This window comes from Chiloscyllium plagiosum, unplaced genomic scaffold (genome assembly GCF_037043375.1).
Source record: "Chiloscyllium plagiosum isolate Xiang-an unplaced genomic scaffold, Cpla_swu_hap1 HiC_scaffold_6, whole genome shotgun sequence".
Classification (NCBI taxonomy): domain Eukaryota; kingdom Metazoa; phylum Chordata; class Chondrichthyes; order Orectolobiformes; family Hemiscylliidae; genus Chiloscyllium; species Chiloscyllium plagiosum.
The window spans coordinates 23981960-24007470 of record NW_028270144.1 but is presented as its reverse complement, the minus strand read 5'-3'; the positions used below and the strand labels follow the sequence as shown (position 1 = coordinate 24007470).

At 40.8% G+C, this 25511-nt stretch overlaps 1 long non-coding RNA gene across 1 annotated transcript; it reads right to left on the bottom strand.

The window, feature by feature from the left end:
* Positions 1–1579: 1579 nt before the first annotated feature.
* Positions 1580–24016, bottom strand: LOC148149724 (uncharacterized). Its single transcript, XR_015757337.1, has 3 exons — positions 23953–24016; positions 6556–6673; positions 1580–1651 (listed from the first exon to the last, which is right to left on the bottom strand). It is a non-coding gene; the product is annotated as an uncharacterized LOC148149724 (long non-coding RNA).
* Between the last annotated feature and the right edge of the window lie 1495 nt (positions 24017–25511).

The window sequence follows — 25511 nt, the reverse complement described above, 5'->3', positions numbered from 1 at the left end:
AACTGAAACAATGCCTTAACTCCAAGTAAGTTACTTGAATTCCATCAACTTTGTGGTGGGCTTTGAACGTATGTTCCCAGAGCATTAACCTGAGTCTCCTTAACTACTAGTCCACTGGCACTACTAATTTTAACCTATCTCCTCAAAGGCCAGGGGATAGATTTATAGATATAATATTGATTGATCAAGATCTAGTTGATACAATTAAATGAGGGATTGAATGGCCTCTGCCTGTTTCTATGTTCCTAATTTCCCAAAATAAATTAGGCATTTTATCATTAATTTACTGTTAGCATAGCCAGAACCACATATTGAGAATAGTTTGTCATCTTCCTTTAAAACAAAATTTCTAACAAAATCAAAAAAGGGAAACATCATGCCTCCAATAAACGTGAGGAATATAAGCATTTTAAAATTAGGGATAATCTTAGCAGCCAATTAGTCGCGATGTGTATATGAAAATTAGATTACTCAGAAGAGATTTTCTCAGAATGCAAAAAAATTGCTAGCCCTATCTATTTGAACATGAAGAATTTAATTATTCTTTCATTAAAGATAATTTCTCAATTAGTTATGCTAATTACCTTTGCTTTAGAAGCTTTTTTCATCAAAAAATAACTTTCATTTAAAAACATTAGTCCCATTTCAAGAATTTTAAATAGCTGTTTCATGAAATACTGTTATAGTTAATTATGTGAAACATAATACAAGCTGTTTTACTTTCAAATTTGAACTGAGTTAATTAAAAAATCTACTTTCCTTAATAAACCGAGATTAAACAAACTGAAGGAACCTGAGCAATTTGCACGTAATATTATCACATATTTAAGGGAGGGAAAATTGACCATTGTGCCACTGACATCTGTTATAATCTGGCACATTCCTGACTAACATGTACATTGACAAACAGAAGCATTTCACAAAAATCAAAGTTTGAAGCTGTCAAATCTAATTCCAAACCTGTTGTCTAACTTTACTTGGACTTTATCCAAGCTGATACAATATCATTTAAATCTGATCACTTAACATGTTCAAGTCTCATGATATAGTTGTGTCTGATACTACAGTAGCTGAAACAATACATGCAACAAGGATTGCAGTGGTTCTGGAAGCCATCATTATTGCATTCCCCAGGTCAATTTGGAATGGGCAATGAATGCTGGTCTAGATAGTAATGATCATGTCCAACGCATAATTACTAAAAAAAACTTGTTGAAAGAATCCCAAATGTACATGTAATTTTGAAACTGCCCCCCTTGGATAAGAGTTTCAAAAGCAACAGTTCTCTCATTCAAATTTCAGGATATTGATTATCTTATTAATTCCTTACGTATAAATTGAGAACGCCAACTACTTTATCTTACAAAGCCTAAACCAGTTGGTAGTGCAACCATTTTGTTTTTCTCTGCACAAATAATCTAGCATGCACCACCTCCATTTCCTTTGCTCTGGGTATTGACTCCATTTTCATTAGGCCAAGGGAAGTTTCAAATGATTTGATCTTAGTGGTTACTCACAACTGCTGGTTACAGACTGAATGAAGAATCCTCTGCTGCTATGCTTCCCTGTAGCGTCCATGTTGATTTTAAGATAACAGGCCATCGATCCAAGTTGCTGACAGACTAAAACCCTGAAACTCCACTGTCAGATTCTAAAAAGTAAAAACAAATTGAGAAAACTATTTTACAATTCAAAGATCGAATAGGTTTTCAAATTATTAAGATATTTTTGTTGATTTATTTTCTCAATCTGTATAAATTGAGCCATGTCATTATTTATTTTTAATTAAGAATCTTTCCTCATTTCTATTGCCTGTAGCTGCTGTGTTTTGAGTCACCTGTGGCTTAGTGTGTAATAATTAGCCTCAAAATCGGTTGTTTTGGGCTTATGTCCTATTCCAGAACTCGATCAAAATAATCAAGGTTGACTCTACAGTGGAATATTGAAGGAGTTTCAGAGTTTCAACTTGCAGAGTTGCAGCCTTTCAGATGAGATATTAAAACTGAATCCAGTCTGCTTCCTCATATGGATGCAAAAATCCTGTGGTATCTCAATCTGCGAGTTAATGTCACTTTACTGCAATTTAGTGTTAGCTGTAAATTATTTGGAATTATATTTCTGATTCAAAATTTTAAATCATTTATCCAAATAGTGAACAACAATAGCACCACTTGTGTGGAAAAATTCATCCAATCCCTTTTAATCCACTTTTCTGCTTATAATCTGCTCGTTATCCATTCTTTAATTTTAAAATTTTTTTAAAAAATCATAGATAAAGCTGGCAAGAATTAACTTGCCACACAGCATCCACGGAGAGAGGAGCAAAGCTTTTCAGATTTGGGTTTTTATTGATCCAGACTGGACGAAGTTAGGAATTGAACAGTTAGCACGTACCGAGGCAAAACAAAAATGACGGGGGTGGCAGGAAAAGAAGTGTCCCCTGATTTCATGTGTTCTTATTTTAGTTATAATTTACTGCGTTGTACCATACTGAGAATTTTTGAAAATCCAAGCATATTACAGTGGAAACTCGATTATCCGAACGAGATGGGCGGATTCTATTTCGTTCGGATAATCGATTATTCGGAAAATCGACTAAATGCCTTTCCTCTGGGGCTCGGAGTTTTAAAGTCAGCTATCCATTCAGGAAACCGCAGAAGCGGTTGAGGCTCCACTGACCACAGCCCCGTCTAACCTTGCCCCCCCACCTCCCAAACACCCCTCCCCCAACCCCTTCCAACATCGTGTCCAACCCTGCTTTCCACCCCCCAGCACAAACTCCCTGGCCCTTCTCCGGGGCTGCTGGACTGGACACCAACAACAAGACTGCTGCTGCTGCAGTTGCCTTTGTGGGGTAAGTCTCCAAATAACACACACATACACGCAGCCACAGCCATACGCACAACTTTTAACTGCAACTTTTTGACAGGTTCCACATTTACCCTGTACAGAACAATGCTGGAGAGATTATCTGGGGAAGCAGGGAGTGGGTTAGGGTACACCCCTCTGTAGAACTCTAAGGAAAGTGTGGAGACAGAGAGAGAGGGCAGGGGGTCGGTGTCAGTCATTTGGAGACGGTGCCAGTTTAATCACTCTAACAAAAGATGCGATCACTGTTGGAAAAACGTCTTTGATGTAATGTTTCTATTGGGACCTCGAGATCTCCGTCGGATAATCTGATTTTTGGTTAATTGATGAAAAGACCTCCACTATTCACCCTATCCATGCCCCTCTTGATTTTATATACATTTATAAGGTCACCCTTCAGCCTTCGACACTCCAGGGAAAATAACTCCAGTCTATTTGGCCTCTCCCAATAGCTCAAACTCTCCAACTCTGGCAGCATCCTTGTAAATCTTTTCTGAGCACTTTCAGGTTTCACAATAGCCTTCCCATACAGGGAGACCAGAATTGTATGCAGTATTCCAAAAGTGGCCTAACTAATGTCCTGTTCAATCGCAACTTGACCTCCCACCTCCTATACTCAATGCACTGATCAATAAAGGCAAGTGTACCAAATGCTTACTTCACTACTCGATCTATCTTCGACTCCATTTCCAAGGAATTACGAACCTGCACTCCAAGGTACCTTTGCTCGGCAACACTACCCAGGACATTAGCATTATGTGTATAAGTCCTGCCCTAATTTGCCTTACCAAAATGCGGCACCTCACACTTATCTAAGTTAAACTCGATCTGCCACCCCTCAATCCATTTGCCTATCTGATCAAGGTCCCACTGTACTCTGGGTTTCTCCAGCAACTTCTGCTTTTGTTTCATATTTCCTGCAATTCTTTGTTACATTTTACCATAATAACTAGATAGGGGTTTCCCAAACTGACTCTGTTAGTAATTTTAAAAAAAGCCATGAATAAAGTTGGAAGGACTTGACTTGCCACACAGCATCCATGAAAGAGAAGCAGAGCTTTTCAGATTTAAGTTTTTGTTAGTCAGGACTGGAAGAAGTTAGAGTTAGCAAGTACTGAGGCAGAGAAAAGAAAGTTTAAAAGGGACCATCTTTGATAGGATGGGAGTGATTAAATCACAGGATAATGGAACATGTAGAAGGGGATAGTTATGAATAAATAAGAAAACAAATAGCTGGAAATGCAAATGATTGCAGGAACAGTGTAAACACCTGAAACTTGAGAGGTTTCCTACTTTTGCTTTAGAGAGCTGTACTAGTCAGAAGACTAGTCATTATTTTAGATTAGATTAGATTAGATTAGATTCCCTACAGTGTGGAAACAGGCCCTTCGGCCCAAAAGGTCCAAACTGACGGTCTGAAGGCTAACCCACCTAGACCCCTTTCCCTCTGACTCTGCACCTAACACTATGGGCAATTTAGCATGGCCAATTCGCCTGACCAGAACATCTTTGGACTGTGGGAAGAAACCGGAGCACCCAGAGGAAAACTGCACAGACACGGGGAGAATGTACAAGGTCCACACAGACAGTCGCCCGAGGCTGGAATCGAGCCCAGGTCCCTGGCCAGACATTTTAAATAGCAGACATAATGAAGACCAGCTTCCCTGCAATTCAAACCAGGGAAAAGAGAACCATGAGCATGTTGTCTTTCAGCAAAATTGCATTAACATGCTAATTTTGAATTCAGGTCAATTTATCATGTTCGTGCTTATAAGTCAATCTGAAAAATAAAACAATTAATTGATTGTTTGCTGAGCTATTTATAGTTGCACTATGTCTACTTGAAGACAATAATTGAACCCTAAACCAATGCAGTGAAAAATTGTTTAACGTAAAATGCCTATACAAAGCAGTTTTATGTGCTGAATGGCATTATTAATTTACAAGCTGAGTTGCATGTTACATAGAGGTTAACTGTATTGGCACATTGTAGGTTGATCTGATTCAATACTTTTTTTGTTCTTTGCCCACTGGTACAAGTCTACAGGTAATAGTAATGCTGAAGGCAAAAGTTCTGAAACTCCTTTTCAGGGCTGTTTTTGTTCAAGGCTACTAAGCATGTGTGCAATGCAAGTCTGACTTCATGCTAGTCTCATTCAGATGATGAGAAGGAAGATAGAGAATGTGTGACAGAGAGGTCTTGTGTATTCTTTATTTGCCATTCTCTACTGAATGCATGGTTTATATTACTGAAAATGTTATTTGAAGACAACTTCAGATATTTTCTGTCCATGGAGGTGAAGATTGTCAGCATCAAGGATGTAGTTTGCCCACACTGGTGATGTGATAGATTCACCTGTTGTTTTAATAGATGAGCATTTAAGTTTGTTGGTGTTGGCTCATAGCTGATGTTAAACAAACCTTGACTTGCAAATTTGATTGCAAATATGAAGTCATTATAGGATCGAAGGCACTGGCTTTGCAGCATGCTCACATAACCTGGAGGAACCTGACTCTGTTCTCCTCAAATGTTGAGATTGCCTGTCACAGAGAATTCTTCATTTGGATCCACACAAGGTATTTTACTTTACCCATGAAATATGGTAGACACTGTAGACACTGAGAGTAATTTCAGAATGACTTTGTTTCTGTTCTTCATGTAGTATAAAGTGTTAGTCATAACATTTTAATGAGATTATTGATATCGTCATTGGGAAATGATATAAGATTACATGTCTGCTTGAGGATGGTTCTCTCAAACGGCCTGTTTATAGAGATGTTGTCTTGACCTATAAGTAATTTAATATTTAAGATGTCTAAATAAAAGATAACATTTGTCAACCTCACAAGTGTTATAGACCAGAACAAACCCCCTCAAAATATATTATCAAGATAGCCTTGATCCAAACATTTTCTTACTTTAAAAACAAGTGCTGAGCATTGTATTCCAGATGCATTTCAATTCGTCAAACTACCAGTCTTAAAGCAAACATACCATATTCATTCCTGAAGAAGGGCTTATGCCCGAAACGTCGATTCTCCTGTTCCCTGGATGCTGCCTGACCTGCTGCGCTTTTCCAGCAACACATTTTCAGCTCATACCATATTCATACACAATAGTTAACATACAAAAAAAACAACTGCATTGGAAATCTAAACAGAATAATAGATTATTTAACTACTAAACAGCAAATATTCCAATATGCTAACATCCCATAAACACACCCTTGGCAAAGGTAAATCTAATAAAATAGATGGTCTTACTTGCAACTCTAGCAGCAGGAAGAGAACTCCCAATATTTAATTGTAACAGAGAGAGGAAAAACAGTTTCCACATCCAGCTCCATGGATCCCAGCAACAATTGCTATTGAAAAAGTAAAACTAAAATATGCTAGTTCTGTGGGAGCTTTATCTCACCTTTTCAGGCTGCTTCTATTGTTCCAACTTCAATAAAAAAGGCCTTACAAAGTGTTTACTTTATTGGCTTTAAGTAGACTGCTCCGTAGCCCTCTCAATCTTTCTTCATAAAGAAAGGGACAAAAGCCATAGTATTGTCAGAGTCGAGAGTGTGTTGCTGGAAAAGCACAGCAGGTCAGGCAGCATCCAAGGAGCAGGAAAATCGACATTTCGGGCATAAGCCCTTCATTAGGAATGGAATTGTCACATAAGATTGCTGCAATATTTACCAATCTCCTTCCCAGACCGAACCAGTGTAGAATAGTAGAGAGCACGGTAGCCTGCACAGACATCATTATTGGTGTCGTGGGTAAAAGTAGCATCCATACAAAGGTTCTCCTGCCAAAACTGCAAAGTGCAACATTTTGTAAAAAGATGTGTTATTTAAAGCAGTGTTTCTCAGCAAAACCTCAAATTTTCAGAAACAAAAGTACTCTGACACTTCCCTCCCCTTCCTAAACCTCTCCATCTCCATCAACGACGACCGACTCAACACCAACATTTTTTACAAACTCACCGACTCCCATAGTTGCCTGGATTACACCTCCTCCCACCCTACCTCCTGCAAAAATGCTATCCCGTTTTCCCAATTCCTCTGCCTCTGACCTATCACCTTTACCCCTTCCTCCATCCACCTATTGCACTCCCAGCTACCTTCTCCCCAGATCCAACCCCTCCCATTTATCTCTCCACCCCCAAGGCTTCCAGCCTCATTCCTGATGAAGGGCTCCTGTCCGAAACATCAATTTTCCTGCTCCTCGGATGCTGCCTGACCTGCTGTGCATTTCCAGTACCACTCTAATCTTGACTCTAATCTCCAGCATCTGCAGTCCTCACTTTCACCTTAAATAACACAAAGGCTAGGAATAGAAACTGAAGATCCTTATGATGTAGATGTATCATTTTACATGAGGTTAACACATCAGCTTGAAGTTTTTGGAGTTCCGAAACTTTCATCAACAGACATGAATTATGTTTTAGACTGAATACCACAGCTGGAGTTTTGTTCTTTCTGAATCTGAACCATCGTTGAAACAAAAGTTTCTTCAGCCATCACGTATAATACTCCTTGGACCCTGAGACATGCAACTTAAATTCATGGAGCACAAGACTGCCACTCTTAAACATTAAGGGAATAAAATCACATAAAACTTACATGTAAGCCCAAACCAGAAGGTTTCACTTTTAATCAGTGGAGTTTGGACATATTTACTGATATTTTGCAAAGTGGAGAAATTGGGAAGCCAGGGGAAACCTAAAGCTTTTCAGGTCAAATTTCCACAATTGTTCAATGGGCTTGTGAAGTGATAACCAGTTTCTCACATCACTTTATGTCCAAAAACAAAGCTTGTGTGAAATGTTTCTCACCTATCTTTGCAGAAGGTAAAATGAGAAGTTGGCTCAATGTTACAATGAAGAGTTATCTCACTTGTAACAAAACCTACAAGTTGATATTTAGATATGATTTCTGTACCTAATCTAAATGCATCACTCAGAATGGTGTCCTATTCTGTCACATAGTTCAACAAAGCTATTAGAAAGGAAATACATCCACCATCCACGATTGATGAGAACTCAATGTTCACCAAGCCATTTGTGATCATTGGTTTAAATTACTTGAAAACTTCAGTGCCCTCATTTCAGAGATATTACTTTAAACAATATATTTTGGCATTATTTCTGCACATGTGGGTTTTTGGTAAATGATGTCAAATATTTTGTAAGGATAGAAAGGAGGGATTTGCCACATGGATGCGGTCCTAATTGACGGATCCGGTACAATAACCATTATGCCAGAGTGAGGGCTATGCTACAACATCTGCAAGGAACAAGACCTACCCTCAATGACAAATGAGAGTTCTTGCTACTAATTATTGAGTTCCAAGGACATATTACAGAGGAACCTCGATTATCCATGATTCAGTATGTGGATGTACCTATTGAGAAGGTGCAAAACTTGACCTACTCTTGGGAAATAAGGCAGGGCAGGTGACTGAGGTGTCAGTGGGGGAGCACTTTGGGACCAGCGACCATAATTCTAATAGATTAAAATAGTGATGGAAAAGGATAGACCAGATCTAAAAGTTGAAGTTCGAAATTGGAGAAAGGCCGATTTTGACAATATTAGGCAAGAACTTTCAAAAGTTGATTGGGGGCAGATGTTTGCAGGTAAAGGGATGGCTGGAAAATGGGAAGCCTTCAGAAATGAGATAATGAGAATCCAGAGAGAGTACATTCCTGTTAAGGTGAAAGAAAAGGCTGGTAGATATAGAGAATGCTGGATGACGAAAGAAATTGAGGGTTTGGTTAAGAAAAAGAAGGAAGCATATGTCAGGTATAGACAGGATAGATTGAGTGAATTCTTAGAAGAGTATAAAGGCAGTAGGAGTATACTTAAGAGGGAAATCAGGAGGGCAATAAAAGGGACATGACATAGCTTTGGCAAATAGAGTTAAGGAGAATCCAAAGGAAGTCGCAGTTGGATAGGATAGTGAAGAAGGCGTTTGGTATGCTTTCTTTCATTGGTCAGAGTATTGAGTACAGGAGTTGGGAGGTCATGTTGCGGCTGTACAGGACATTGGTTAGGCCACTGTTGAAATATTGCGTGCAATTCTGGTCTCTTTCCTATCGGAAAGATGTTGTGAAACTTGAAAGGGTTCAGAAAAGATTTACAGGGGTGTTGCCAGGGTTGGAGGATTTGAGCTATAGGGAGAGGCTGAACAGGCTGGGGCTGTTTTCCCTGGAGTGTCGGAGGCTGAGGGGTGATCTTATAGAGGTTTACAAAATTATGAGGGGCGTGGATAGGATAAATAGACAAAGTCTTTTTCCTGGGGTGGGGGAGTCCAGAACTAGAGGGCATAGGTTGAGAGAGGAAAGATATAAAAGAGACCTAAGGGGGAAACCAATTCACACAGAGGCTGGTGCGTGTATGGAATGAGCTGCCTGAGGAAGTGGTGGACGCTAGTATAATTGTGGGTCATATTTCATTCGGATAATTAATTCAATGGCTCTCCTCTGGGGCTCGGACATTTCTCAAGTTTCCTTTTTCCTTGCTCTGCCTGCCTTGCTCCCTCTCTCTGTTTCAGAGTTTGTTTCTAAGCAGACACACACTTCTGTGTGAGGGACCTGAAGCATTGGTGAAGTCTCCACATCACCATGAACCCCCACCCCATTCCCCCCTCCCCCCCCACCTCACCACCATCAGTTCAATGGGACTGACACAACGAGCACTTGCTAAGTTTGCTCCCTGTTCAGGAGAAGAGGCAGCAGCAGACCCCGCGTGAGCCCCTGCTCCCAGACCACCCCCACCCCGCCCCTGTCCCCGTCCACCCCCCCAACCCATCCATCCCTGCCCGCATCCACCGCGCCCCCCTCCGTCTGCACCCCTGCCCGCCCCATCTGACCCAGCTGTCCTCTCCTCCTCCCCCACAACCCCCATGCGCCTGCCCCCCCCCCTTTAGCCCTTTAGCTCCCCCCTCCGTCAGTCCCACTGTCTGGGGCAGCCGAACTGGACACCAACAGCAAAATTGCTGCTGCCTGTCCGGAGTGTGGGGGTGGGGGTGTGGGAGTCTCCAAATAGCGCACACACATGCATGCAGGTCCGCGTGCACACACACACAATCTCTCAGACACACACACACACACACAATCTCTCAGCCACACACACACAATCTCTCAGCCACACACAACTTTTTACTGCAACCTTTTGACAACTTCCACCTTTGCCCTGTACAGGACAATGTTGGAGAGATTATCTGGGGAAACGAGGTTTAGGGTACACCCCTGTGTAGAACTCCAGGGAAAGTGTGGGGAGAGAGAGAGAGAGAGAGAGAGTGAGAGAGTGGTCAGTCAGTTGGAGTTGGTTCCTGGAGGAGAAAGTGAGGTCTGCAGATGCTGGAGATCAGAGCTGAAAATGTGTTGCTGGAAAAGCGCAGCAGGTCAGGCAGCATCCAGGGAACAGGAGAATCGACGTTTTGGGCATAAGCCTTTCTTCAGGAAGGTTCCTGGGCTACCATTGATGTCCAGGACTGTTCTCGGCAGTATTTCAGTAAGCCGAGTTCATTTTTAATCATTGTAAACAAAAGACGCGATCAGTGTTGGAAACACCTCTGTGATGTAATGTTTCTATCGGGACCTTGAGATCTTCTTCAGAAAATCGGAAATTTGGATAAGTGATATTTGGATTATCAAGGTTCCTCTGTATATATGCATCAGGTGCAAAAAACCAGATCCTCAGCAAACCAACGAAATTCCATTTCCTCAAAGTATCAGAGAGCTTCAGCAGTTTGTGGAGACAGTGAATCCAGTTTGGGAGGATTGTAACCAACTTAACAAACATGATTAAACTGGAAACTGGTTGCTAAGACAAGACCATGCTTGGTGTTGGGAAGAAGTCCATCAAATGTTGTTTGAAAGGATCAAAGAAATAGTAATGTCATGAGACATATTTGCCCATTATAATCCAGAACAGCCTCCTTTTTTAATTGTAGATACATTTAGTTGGGGATAGTACTTTTCCAGATTCAGGGCGATGGTAGACTTAGACTAATGAGGTGCGCATTCCTTGTTCTTCAACTGAAACAGCACAAAATTATACAATTATTGACAGAGAAACATTGGCTCAGGGCTTCCCAAAGTGGCGTTTGGGAGACCAGGTCAGGTCGCAAACTGAAATTTTGGGAAGATCATCTATGATGCAAGAATAGCCACCATGGAGCTCAGCCTTTTTTATTAATGGAGTGATCGCTCCAAATATCAAAAACAACCAGCAGCACATACACATTTGGGGCCTGTGACATCATCTGGCCATGGCAGTCTTCAGGCTGTATCCACATGTGTTGCTAATGTTACCACTTTCCACGCACAATCAGGTCAGTGTCAGTACATGCAAACATTGCCCCACCTTTACTTAACATCAATTAGAGTTTAAAAAAAATCCCCCTTGCTGCCTTGGCTTGCTTCTTTACATGTCCGTCTCAGGGTCTTCACAATGATTCACTCCAAGGTGGAGTCATGGTCCGCAATATTAGCTGTGCTATCTGTTTCATTCACGGATGTGTTTTCTTTGTGACAGACAGCTGCTACTGCCATTCTATTGCTAGGCAATCATACTGCACTATTCCTCACCTGGTGGTGGTGCTCACAATAAATGCGAAGTCTTTCATTTATTCACAGAATATATGTAATGCTGGTAAGGCCGGTCTGTATTGCCCATCCCTACTGCTCTGATAACAGAAGGTGGTGAGCTATATTATAACTGGCTAAGTTATACCAGCTGTGATCCTGCTGGAGCCCTATTTTCTGTTCCTGATATCTTTTTCCTCCCACATGTCACTTGCAGTTCTTACTTAGATAATCATGGCAACCTTCAGTCTCAACCTAGAGTCCCAGTGGTAGAAAATTTGGGGAACACCACTTTAGCCAATGCCATGTCTTGCAAGAATTTGGTGGACTGCATTCTTGGTCTTTGTTTCACATGCATGACTGATCGCAACCCTCTAAATACTCTGTTATATAATTGACATTCCTATCTGACTTCAGTACTTGATATATTTTTGAATGAAAAATGGATTCATAAAGGACATTATTGGTCTAAAAGGCTAATAATCACTTGACGAGCCCAGGCAACCCACATGGTATACACAGACCCAGGTGGGTTGCTTTCTTTTGCATTTTAATCAAGAGATACTGAAACTCAGTGAGCTAGGTAGAAATTTTGCGTCTCTTGCTTCACTCAGTCTTGTGTAATGAAAGCACATATGGAGATTAAAGTTTGACTATAACTATCCAGCCTGAAATGAAACAATGACACAGCCACCAGAATGGCAGACTACAATGCACGGACCCATATACTGTTGACTATAGATGACCATGTTTGGGACATGGGAATCCTCCATATGAACCACACAGTGAAGCTGAGCTCTGTAGAGCATGGCCTCAACACCAGGTATGAAGCATCGGCCATTTTATCCTGTCAGTGAATGTTGCAGATGGATTTTAAACTGCAAAGGACAAATGCAGCCAGTTGCTTTATCTTGCACACATTGTCCATGCCTTATTCTTATTCTTATATGGGATGTGGCTAACACTGGCAAGGCCTATATTTATCGACCATGTCCAATTGCCCTTGAACTGCTTGGCTCTCCTGATCATTTCATAGGGCCATTAAGAGTCAATTATATTGCTGTTGGTTTCGAGTCATGCAGGCCTTTCCTGATATGGAATAGCAGTTTGCCTTTCATAAAGAACATGAGTGAACCAGGTGAGTTTTTAAATAATTACCTTTGGTTACATGGTCACCATTAAACTACTTTTTTTATTCCAGATTTCTACTAGATTCTAATTTCTTCATCTACAAATTTACGATTCAAATCCATGTCCTGGGAGAATTGGCCTGGGATTCTGGGTGATTAGTCCAATAACATTACCATTTGCTACTGTGCCCCATTATAGTCTTAGAGTCACAGAGACATATGACATTATATATGTCAAGATGTCTCACAAGTTGAATGCAAAATACAGTTTCAAGTCAAGACAAATTATAAGAGTAAAGTATCACACATTAAAACTGAAACAGAAGTTTACTTGTATTGCTTCTTCAGTGTGAATTGTTTCACTGACAGTACTGGATAATTGGCACATTTCCCCAGTGAAACTTAGTCCCAAAATTGTGTTGTGTCTGTCCAGACTCCTTACGGATCATATCTCCATGGTCCTAGGAAAAGAGACTCCCAACACTTGGTGCTGAGCTATTTTTGAGCTTTGATCTCAGGCAAAAGTAAATCCTTTTAAATAAAAATGATGATGAAATTAGTGTGAATCAAGGCAAGGGACTAAAAATCATTAGTGCTGGAAATTAAAGAACAGAACATTTTCCCTTTAAGCAAACGTGATTGGCACAAGTAATTCCTGGGTTGAGTATTATACAGACGAGGTGCAACATACCGGTAGTTCTACTCTGCTCCAATGGAATCCAATCAAACATCCCCCACTACAATAGTTTGACATTTTCATTTCATACATTAGACATCCTTAGGGTTTTCTGAGACCCACAGCCAAGTTATCACCAATTACATGTAATTTAGAAATAGATCGTAGGATCCCATAGCAGACAGAGGCAGGAAACTTTGATTCAACTCCACACCTCAAGATGAAAATGTCGGGTCTCTGAACTCAACTTACTGCACACCAATCTCAAGAGAAATACTTGAAATATCACTTCTTCTGTATCAAATAAGATTTGATTCAAAGGATACTTAAAGCACAATCTTCCTTATGAAGCTCAGGCAGGAGGTATTTCCTTATCATTGGTCCACTGACAGTAGATTATTGCAAAGCAAATTATTCATTATGAACTTGGTATGGAACACACACGAATCAGGATCAGGGTTGAAAAGCTTTTCTTTGAAAATGTTTAACCCATTCATTTTAAAAGCAATTGCGACTGCATTTTGATTAAGACTGTTATAGGATTTGTCCCGTGGTTGAGGAAGTTAAAATGCCACAGGGGGTCAGTTCCATACTTTGCTTCTCTTTCAGGACACACGGGGGACTCAAGGGTTAAACATTCCCTTCCAAAGGACTTACTGTAGTATCAACTGAAGGCCTGTACTCTTACAATCCAGACAGAACACCTCAGTAGTCGGGAGGCTGACTGTATCTTGATTTGGAGATGCCGGTGTTGGACTGGGGTGTACAAAGATAAAGCCCTCTACTATCACCTGATGAAGCATTGCTCCGAAAGCTAGTGTGCTTCCAATTATACCTGTTGGACTATAACCTGGTGTTGTGTGATTTTTGACTGTATCTTAGAAATAGAACCTGTTAGAGCTACACATGTGGATTCCCCCATAATGCCAGACATAGGAATTTACCCTTTCCAGACAAGACTGATAGCCCTGGCCACAATCCTGTTAAAATGCCTCCCACTCCCATTGTCTTACTTCCCCTCCACATTAGCGTAGGTATGTGAACCCCCATTTACTGAAGGAAGAACCTTTCTGCCTTAATCTTTTGCCATCAACACATAATTATGAACAAGATGATAATCAGTTTCTGTAATCCATTCACGCGTTATCACAGGACATCAACATTCATCAAGCTTTGTAAATTCGTAATTACCCACTTTAAACTATGTAATGACAATCGCCCATGTGACTGATATACCTTTGCCTAATTCCTATAAAATATACTGTCTTTGTGTGTAAGGCAGAGATTCGTGAAGAAGAATCACTACAAGTAGACACTTGACTACTTTAGAGATGCTTTGAATCTCTTGCCGGCTGTCTGATAACAAAGCTACTGCTGTTGTACAGAAAACTTGCCTCGTCCAGATTTGTGGAACAAACTGTACATCAATAGGTTAGTTAGTGAACAGGAGCCTAGTTCAAAGTCAGTTGAAATTTCTTTTTGACTGTATCTTAGAAATATCGAATGTCAGTTCAATCAAATACCTTAAACATTGTTTTTAACTGGATGGATTTTAAAAAATAATTCCAATGATATTTAAATGAACAGTTTATTTTAGTTCAGTTCTACTCATGTTGTGCAATGTGAGCTTTTCTTAAATATGCAGAAAAATACAAATCAATTGATCTCAGCCTATTATTATATCCGTCAATTAAATATCTGCAGTTCTTTTCCAAATTTCAGAGAATACTGGCCCATTCTACAAGATACATTAATGTTCTCTCTGGAAAACTGATTATCCTCTATAGTTCAGTACTTAGGATCATTATTGTGTTTAATATATTTGTAAATGACATTTTGTTTTTTTAGCAGTATCAAGGCGAATCAAAATGTGAGCTAAAGACTAGCAACAGACTAAACTTCCATAAATCATTTTTATTTTTCCTTCTCGAATTTAAATTAATTATAAATGTTCAGCACTGTATTATACTGTACAAGCAATTCAGAAGTTGTGGATTGAAATCTAATCAGGATAAATGTGACATTGAACTCAATAATTCTGATAATTTGTGCACCAGAAACTCACTGCAAATTGATTAATATGAAAGGAATCTGTTGCCCTTACCTAGTCTGGCCATGGTCAGTTCTCATCGTATATTATACACTCTCTCCTTTAGTGAGTTTGACGGTGGCTTTAATAAGGCAGGATCATAGGTACATGTGTCGGTTTGGGCACTTTCCTGCCTCCACACCAATTTAAGTTTGTGGCCAGAAGGCTGTATTAAACCTGAGTCCCTGGTACTGATCAGGAGTGCTAACCACTAAGTCACAGCACTACCCTAAAGAGACAGGCCAAAAAGAGGTTATGTCAGGGATGATAATCAGGAATAATATGTATATATGATAGGGAAAGAAGCACGGAGTGAAATCGAAATATCAGAAAAATGGAGACTGAATCAGAAATTGAATATTCAGAAGTTTATCTACTAGCAATCAGATTGAATGACAAAGAGGTGTTTAAAATGTTAGGTAGCATAATAGTTACCTTCCAGAAAACTATTGATTTACAAAGGCTGTTACAGAATCATATGTCAATTTATGGGAATGGGCCAGCTAAAAGAGTACTTTTTGACTGTTCAAGGTGTTAATGTGGGCATGTGTTACTTATAAAATAATATCCTTACAGACTCAAGTCTGAGTAATTAGTTCAAGTGATGTTAAATTCATAATGGACAATAACATTATTCAACCAAGTCATAGTAACTGAACCTGACCTAATCTGATTGGTACTGAGACCTGATGGATCACAAAGAATGTATTAATTATTGCTAAATCAATGTTATAACAAAAGTATTCTCATATCTCACTTATAATTTGTCAAAAGAATTGCCGTAGTAAAAAGGACCTCCATATACATCGTATCATCCATCGTCATTTCCGCCATCTCCAAACGGACCCCACCACCAAGGATATATTTCCCTCCCCTCCCCTATCAGCGTTCCGAAAAGACCACTCCCTCCGTGACTCCCTCGTCAGGTCCACACCCCCCACCAACCCAACCTCCACTCCCGGCACTTTCCCCAGCAACCGCAAGAAATGCAAAACTTGCACCCACACCTCCCCCCCCTTACTTCCCTCCAAGGCCCCAAGGGATCCTTCCATATCCGCCACAAATTCACATGCACCTCCACACACATCATTTATTGCATCCGCTGCACCCGATGTGGCCTCCTATATTTTGGGGAGACAGGCCGCCTACTTGCGGAACGTTTCAGAGAACACCTCTGGGACACCCGGACCAACCAACCCAACCACCCCGCGGCTCAACACTTTAACTCCCCCTCCCACTCCACCAAGGACATGCAGGTCCTTGGACTCCTCCATGGCCAGACCATAGCAACACGACGGCTGGAGGAAGAGCGCCTCATCTTCCGCCTAGGAACCCTCTAACCACAAGGGATGAACTCAGATTTCTCCAGTTTCCTCATTTCCCCTCCCCCCACCTTGTCTCAGTCAAATCCCTCGAACTCAGCACCACCTTCCCAACCTGCAATCTTCTTCCTGACCTCTCCGCCCCATCCCCCCCGGCCTATCACTCTCACCTTGACCTCTTTCTACCTATCATATTTCCAACGCCCCTCCCCCATGTCCCTCCTCCCTACCTTTTATCTTAGCCTGCTGGACAAACATTCCTCATTCCTGAAGAAGGGCTCATGCCCGAAACGTCGATTCTCCTGTTCCTTGGATGCTGCCTGACCTGCTGTGCTTTTCCAGCAACACATTTTCAGCTAAAAAGGATATTAATAAGGTTTATATACTGATAGGACCAAAGAGCTATTGACTTATTCTGAGAATGTCTTATATGAATATGGTGAACCCTGTTGGGAAAAGAATCTTTTATTGTCATCCAGCCCAGCCACATTTCTCCATTACAGTCACAGAATGTCTTTACAGTATCCACAATGCCATGATTTGAGGTCCAGTCCCCTCACTCAGACCACATCAGACAAGTTTACTGTCTTGAAATCAATCCCATAAGCCTTGACTCCATAAGCATTGCTTGTCAGATGCTTTGCTGGGTCGTGACAACAACATTAAACACATACATTTATGACAACGTAAGAAAAGAAGTTTTCTGCCGGAAGATTAACTGCACGGCACGGTGGCACAGTGGTTAGCACTGCTGCCTCACAGCGCCAGAGACCCGGGTTCAATTCCTGCCGCAGGCGACTGACTGTGTGGAGTTTGCACGTTCTCCCCGTGTCTGCGTGGGTTTCCTCCGGGTCCTCCGGTTTCCTCCCACAGTCCAAAGATGTGCAGGTCAGGTGAATTGGCCGTGCTAAATTGCCCGTAGTGTTAGGTAAGGGATAAATGTAGGGGTATGGGTGGGTTGCGCTTCGGCGGGGCAGTGTAGACTTGTTGGGCCGAAGGGCCTGTTTCCACACTGTATGTAATCTAATCTAATCTAATCTAAAACTGCACAGAGGGTGATCCATAAATTTCATTTGCTTTCATTTTTTTTCCCTTGCCTTTATAGTTCCAATGTTTAAAGTTTTAATGCTCTTCGAAATTCTTTCTTTTTTCCTCCTTTCTTTCTGCCATTTCTTTCTCTTCTACTGCCATTTGGAATTCCATCTCTAATTCCTTCATTTTCAATTGCCTTAACTGCAACTCAAGGTTTCGTGATGCACCCAATGCCGCTTGACTTCTCTATTTCTATTAAAACCTACTGTTTTAATGTTAAATCTATATTGTCTGCCTTCTTATCTTGTTTTGACAATCTTATTTCCAGTCTGCTGGCTAACCCTGCTGTTCAAGCTTTAACTTCTGATTCTTTTTAATATGTTCTAGTGCCATCTTAGGTCTTGATGTCCAATTACAAAATCCAATTACAGAGCTATGTTTCCTGCTTTCCATGATCTCGGACTTAAGTCCTCAATCATGTTATGGCACAGAGGCAGCAAGTCAGGCTGAATCACAACTAAAATTAAGATGTGTAGCTGCCAGAGTTTTTTTTAGATTAGATTTCATTACAGTGTGGAAACAGGCTCTTCGGCCCAACAAGTCCACACCGACCCGCTGAAGCGCAACCCAACCATACCCCTACATTTACCCCTTACCTAACACTACAGGCAATTTAGCATGGCCAATTCACCTAACCTGCACATCTTTGATCTATGGGAGGAAACCGGAGCACCCGGAGGAAACCCATGCAGACACGGGGAGAACGTGCAAACTCCACACAGTCAGTCGCCTGAGGCGGGAATTAAACCCGGGTCTCTGGCGCTGTGAGGCAGCAGTGCTAACCACTGTGCCACTGTGCTGCCCACCTGGGTTGGACTGGGTTGGACAAGGTCAAAACTCAAAGGACACCAGGTTATAGTTCAACAGGTTTATTTGAAATTGTAAGGATGCCTGAGGAAGGAGCAGAGCTCTGAAAGCTTGCAATTACAAATAAACCTGTTGGACTATCACCTAGTGTCATTTGATTTTTGACCTAAAATTAAAACTTTGAATGACCCTCAAAATTGCCCCAGTATTTCTTCATTAGACATTTTGAATAACTGATGCTAGATACCATATTTATACTTAAGCAAAAATTAACAACTTATTATTAATGTTCATGATTTGGAGATGCCGATGTTGGACTGGGATGTACAAAGTTAAAAATCACAAAACACCAAGGTATGGTCCAACAGGTTTAATTGGAAGCACATTAGCTTTCGGAGTGTCGCTCCTTCATCAGGTGGTAGTGGAGGGCTCAATCCTAACACACAGAATTTATAGCAAAAATTTACAGTGTGATGTAACTGAAATTATACATTGAAAAATTGATTGTCTGTTAAGCCTTTGATCTGTTAGAATACCGTGATAGTTTCACTTCTTTCATCTGTAAATCACAAAACCTTTTTTTAAAAAGTTGCATTCTCGGGTTAGCTGTTAACAATGGTAATAGCTAGACAATATGTTGAAGGTTTTGGCCCCCTGTGTTCTCTGTCTATGCCATGATGTTTAGATTTATTCTAATCTAAAAAGTGAGATAATGGAGTTTTACATGAACTCATGCAGTTTTTGAGCTCAGAGTTCTACATGAATGCATGCAGTTTTTGAGCTCAGAGTTCTACATGAATGCATGCAGTTTTTGAGCAAAGTGCAATGTAACCCTGCAAGTACAAATTCACCCCACAAAATATATGTGTGCATGTGGGTCTTTGTCTGTCTGTGTGTGTGTGTCTGTCTGGGTTGGGGGTTGTGAGTGTGAGAAAGTGTATGTGTGTGTGTAGTGAGTGCAGAGCGTCTTAAGTCTGTGAGGGGGGCATGTGTGAGTGTGGGAGTGTGTGTGTCTGTAAGGGTGTGTGTGGGTGTCTGTATGCGCATCTGTGTATATATGTGTCCGCGTGTATGTGTGTATGGGAGTGCCTGTGTGTATGTGAGAGTGTGTGTGTGTAGGAGTATCTCTGTGTGTGTGTGTATAGTGCAATGGTGGTCACCTGTAATGTGACATGAAACCAAGGTCCCAGCTGAGGCCCTCCCTATGGGTACTGAACTTATCTATCAGCCTCTGCTCAGCCACTTTTCTCTGCTGCCTGTCCCAAAGTCCACCTTGGAGGATGGTCACCCGAAGGTCTGAGGCTGAATGCCCTGGACCAACTGGGAGGGAACCCTCCTGTCTGTTGATTGTTGTGCGGTGCCCATTCATCCGTAGTCGTAGTCTTTGCTTGGTTTCCCCAATGTACCATTCCTCCGAGCATCCTTGCCTGCAACGTCTAAGATAGACAACATTGGCTGGTCACATGAGTGCCTGCCATGTACAAGGTGGGAGGTGTCCCCACGAGTAATGGTGGTATTTATGTCCACACTCTGACACGTTTTGCAGCGCCTACCATGACATGGTTGTATGGAGTATGTATTATTAATGCTGTAACTGTAGCAGAGCAAAGTTAAACAACAAGGTAATCCAATTAATACCTATGACTTAAACCCAATCTTCTTTGAACATTACCCATTCACATGTGGAAAAACAGATAGACGCAGTTTAGAAATAAATCAAAAGAAAATAAAAGGCGCAACTGGCTGTTTCATTTAAGCAGTTTCAATGATGTGCAATATCAAAGGCACATGAGATTGTGTCTTGCTTGACTTCTGAAGACAGCACCCACTTTCCTCATTCCTGAAGAAAGGCTTATGCCCGAAACGTCGATTCTCCTGTTCCCTGGATGCTGCCTGACCTGCTGCACTTTTCCAGCAAAACATTTTCAGTCCTGAAGACAGCAGTCAAACCAAATAACTTCCAGGAGACTCCAAGGAATATTCACTTTTTTTAAACTGGATTCTATTCCATGACCTTTCAATAAGACAATAACAAGAGGATAACTAGAGAACCAAACAAAACTCCTTCCAGCGCCTTTCATTGTCACATTCTTTCTGTCAAATAACTCAGCTCACACCAACCCAAATTGTGGTTTTCTTTCTGTTTGTTTTCCAACATTCCTTTTGGTAGACTGGTCAGCAGTGACCTCCCTGTGATGACTCCTTTTAACACATAAACCTCTGTCAGCTTTTGAGAATGATTCTTTCCAGAGCCACGGTGTCTACATTCTTTTTTAAACAATAATTAACCTCCAATCAGTGTCAAAGGCTAGATCCTATAAACAAATATCATTTTGCTCGTTCTTTCCTTTGTTTGAAAAAAAGTCAAGTTGCTGCTCACTGTCCAAATGTGATCTTTAACTTCAGCTCACAGTTCCAAACCAAACATGAGAGAGATAAAAATAAAATAAGAAGAGCTCAACAAAGTTACTTGGGAAATGGGTGCTTGCCAAATTTGTTGGTGACACAAAGATAAATAGGAAATTGAGGTTTAAAGAGGACTCAAGGAGGCTATGAAATATTGCAGATAGTTTAAGTGAGTGGGCAAAGATGTGGCAGATGGAGCATAATGTGGGAAAATATGCAATTATCCATTTTGGCAAGAAAAATATGAAAAGAAACTTATGACCTAAATAGTGAGAGATTGCAGACCTCAGTTGCAGGGAGATCTTTGTGTCTTCGTGTATGAATCACAGAAAGGTTAGTATGTAGGTACAGCAGGTAATTAAGAAAGTTCATTCAATATTATAATTTATCACAAGGGAATTGAGTAGAAAAGTAATGAGATTATGTTTCAGTCCCACAGCGTACTGGTGAGACGTCATCTGGAGTATTATGCATAGTACAGTTCACCTAGTTCAATGAAGGATGTAAATACATTGGAAGCAGGTGAAAGAAGGTTTAGCAGACTAATTCTTGAAATAAACAATTGTCTTATGAAGAAAGTTGCAAAGGGTAGGCTTATATCTGCTGGTGTTTAGAAGAATAAGATTGATATCTGGTCTGCATAGACAGGTTCGACCGAAGGGTCTGTTTCCATGCTGTACATATCTATGACGCTATGACTCTATGTTGAGGGATCTTGAGATGATAGCTGTGGAAACAACATTGCCTCTTATGGGAGAATCCACAACTAGTGGTTACTGATTAAAAATCAAGGGCTGATAATTTGAAACAGAGATGAAATGAAGTTTTGTTCCCTTAGAGAGTCATGAGTGCTTGGAACACTTCACCAGCAAAAGCAGTGGAAGTAGAAACATAAATATTTTTAAGGTAAATCATCTAACAAATGATGAAAAGTTCCCAGGGGTTGGAGAATATTTGGATTTGAAGTTGCAACCAGCATCAGCCATCATCTTAATGAGTAGTGGAGCAGGTTTAAGGGGTTTGAGTGGGCTCCACTTCCTTTTTCTGTTGCTTGTCTACAAATATAGAAATGAGGACTAGATATAATGAATAAACACCAATGCTAACTCTGCATGCTCGACATGTCTTCTTTCTTTGTATCCAATTCAGTCTAAATACTGCCTTGGTGGAGGCAATTTTCTGTTGGCTATGTTCTAGCAATTGATGAATTTGGTGGATGTTCTCTGAAGACTTGGTGCCTAGAGAGTCCTGAATGCACAGACATAAGTGTTCCCTCATTTACCTGAGCTACTGCGGGCAATGGGATCACTATCAGAGAGATGATGGAGAGGCAGGTCCTTTCTGGTGTGTCCTGAGATTAATTTGTCAGGGTGTCTGACCAACAAACCTCCTCCTTATGGGTGCCTCTTCACACGTCCTTGTCTCCTTGAGATGCAGTGGCTTCTAGAATCAGATGGAGTTTCCTTGTTCCCTGTCACCTTGCCATTGATGCTGTGTAGGAATAAATGAGGACTGCAGATGCTGGAGATCAGAGTCTAGATTAGAGTGGTGCTGGAAAAGCACAGCAGGTCAGGCAGCATCCCAGGAGAGGAAAATCAATGTTTCGGGCAAAAGCCCTTCATCAAGAATCACGCTGTGTACCCAGTGATGGTCTATAGGTCCAAGTGCACATCCATCCCCAAACCATGCAAGGTATTACAGCCCTTTTCCATCTTCCCTTTCAAAATTGGTCTTCACCAAGTCATCATGAGGCTCTCTGATCCCTTACCACCTTAAGTATGCAAGAGTCCAGCATTTGTTCCCCTTTTCTCAGGGCCTTCTTGCAGTCCCAGCATGGAGCAGTAGGTGTTGCCAGCAGCTCTTAATCATCAATTTTCCTGCCACTTATTGGCAGGAGTCTCACAGCATGTTATTTCATTGGAGTGGCGTTGTTGACTGTCTGCTCATGCGCCATCAACGTTCCTTCTGGGGTAAAAGTTGACCCACAAACCATCCAATACTCTACATTGAAAATTCAGCTCATTCTTTATTCAGATTTGTAATGATGTGAATTAACAATGTTCATCAAGACACACCAAAAGAATTATTCAGTTACTTGATTTAGTTGTACCTCTAACCATTAAATTAGGGTTATTTCAATCTCCTTGGGAATCGATTCATGACATTGTAATATGTTGTGGCATAACTGTATTTGGCATTTACGCCAAGATATGCCAATGTCATGAGCCATCTGTCACACTTGATTAAAATATTAGTAATGGCACCTGTACATTTTTTTAGCAAAATTTAAATCTCCCTGCCAAAAAAAATCAAATATCTTTATCCTCACAGAAGCCTTGTGAGAGCGAAATGATGGAAGTAATGAGCCTGATGCCTTCTGCTTTGTTTCAGTCACATTCTAAAGCCATAAAGGTATAATTGCTTTCTTTCAAGAGGTCACTCATTTTCTTTTGTCAAATTGCTAAAAGATTAAACATTCCAGACATTAACATGCAGGCTTTCTCTAACATCTTGTTAAATATACTCAAAGCCCTGCTACCAGTCATGCGTGTGAGTAATTTCAACATATCCCAGTAGGTTTTCTGACATGAATTCTTCCCACTCAAAAATTATAGAAATCACATCTTCCCAGATGATTATTGATTTGAAATACAGAAGATGTGTAGAAGTTGCAAATACTTATTTTCTTCCCTCCTCCCTATCTATTCCTCCACCTTCCCTTTCCCATATTCTCACCACCACCACCAAGCCTTAGTTCTGCTAGTTCTAATTTATTGTAACAGACCTGTGTTAAGCAGCAAAGCCACTAAATTAATATGAACTGAACCGATATTGAACCAAAGCGTTGCTATTTGCTAAATTGTTGTTGCAGGAATATAGCAATCCGCATTGTTAAATTAGTGGGGATATAACTGGGTATTCCACATTCCTGGCTCCACCCTGACTGTTAGAGTTATGATGTATGCTTCAGGACTGCTCACCTTAACCATTATCTCACTTGCCTCATGCTTATAGCTCTGTGCTCCTTCAAATGTCTTCAAAAATAGATCTTTGCCCTCTTTGTATGGATCTTAATCAAAAATATAAACAAATGAAAGGAAGAGGTAAGTCATATTGCAAACACAATAGTTCTTGAGTTTTCTACTGCTATGTTAGAACATAGATTATTGTGCAGTTGAAGGACATTGAGATATTCAACAGTATCACATTTACTGGTTCCCCTCATGCTCAGAAATCTACATAGGCTCCCTGTTCAACAACATATCAAATTTAAAATTCACATCATTAAATTATTATCTCTCTGGGCTCATTAACTCCAAGAACTCTACATTCCTCCACTTCTGGTCTCTTGCCCATCTTGGTTTACTCCTCATCAGCAGCCAACAACGGTCGAGACATTGAGCTCTGGATTGTCTCATGAAGATTCAGGATGTGAACAATTAAATATTTACTAACTGCAAGTATTTAAATATCAAGATAGTAAAGTTGAGTTGGGGCAACAGTGTAAAGAAGTGATGACCAATGGACACACGCAATGATACAACCTCAGGAAATTAAATCTGCCATTGTTGGAGGTAAGAGAGTCACTAACAATGACAATCATCGCTATTGTCAGTATTACTGGTAATAAGAGGTAAGAAGAGCAAGGAAGGGACATGAGAAGTCGTTGGAAGTTGGGATCAAGGAAAACCCTAAAGCTTTTTCTAGGTATATCAGCAATAAAAGAATAACGAGAGAAAGATTAGGGCCAATCAAGGATAGTAATGGAAAGTTGTGTGTGACGTTTGAGGAGATAGGGGAAGTGCTAAATGAATATTTTTTGCCAGTATTCATACTGGAAAAAGATAATGCTGTCAAAGAAAATCCTGAGATACAGACTACTAGACTAGACAGGATTGATGTTCGCATTGAGGAGCTGTTAGCAATTCTGGAAAGTGTGAAAATAGATAAGTCCCCTGGGCTGGATGGGATTTATCCTAGGATCCTCTAGGAAGTCAGGGAGGAGATTGCACAGCCTTTGGCTTTGATATTTGTGCTGTCATTGTCTATGGGAATAGTGTCAGAAGACTGTAGGATAGCAAATGTTCTCTTGTTCAAGAAGGGAGTAGAGAAAACCCTGGTAATTATAGACCAATAAGCCTTATTTCAGTTGTGGGTAAAGTGTTGGAAAGAATTATAAGACATAGGATTTATAATCATCTTGAGAGGAATAAGTTGATTAGAGATAGTCAACACGGTTTGGTGAAGGGTAGGTGGTGCCACACAAACCTTATTGAGTTCTTTGAGATGGTGACCAAACAGGTGGATGAGGGTAAAGTGGTTGATTTCATGTATATGGTTTTCTGTGATGCATTCAATAAGGTTCCCCTTGGTAGGCTATTGCTCAAAATATGGAGGCATGGGATTGAGGGTGATTTAGCAGTTTGGATCACAAATTGGCTAGGTGAAAGAAGACAGAGGGCGATGGTTGATAAGAAATGTTCATCCTGGAGTTCAGTTAATAGTGGTATACCGCAAGGATCTGTTTTGGGTCCACTGC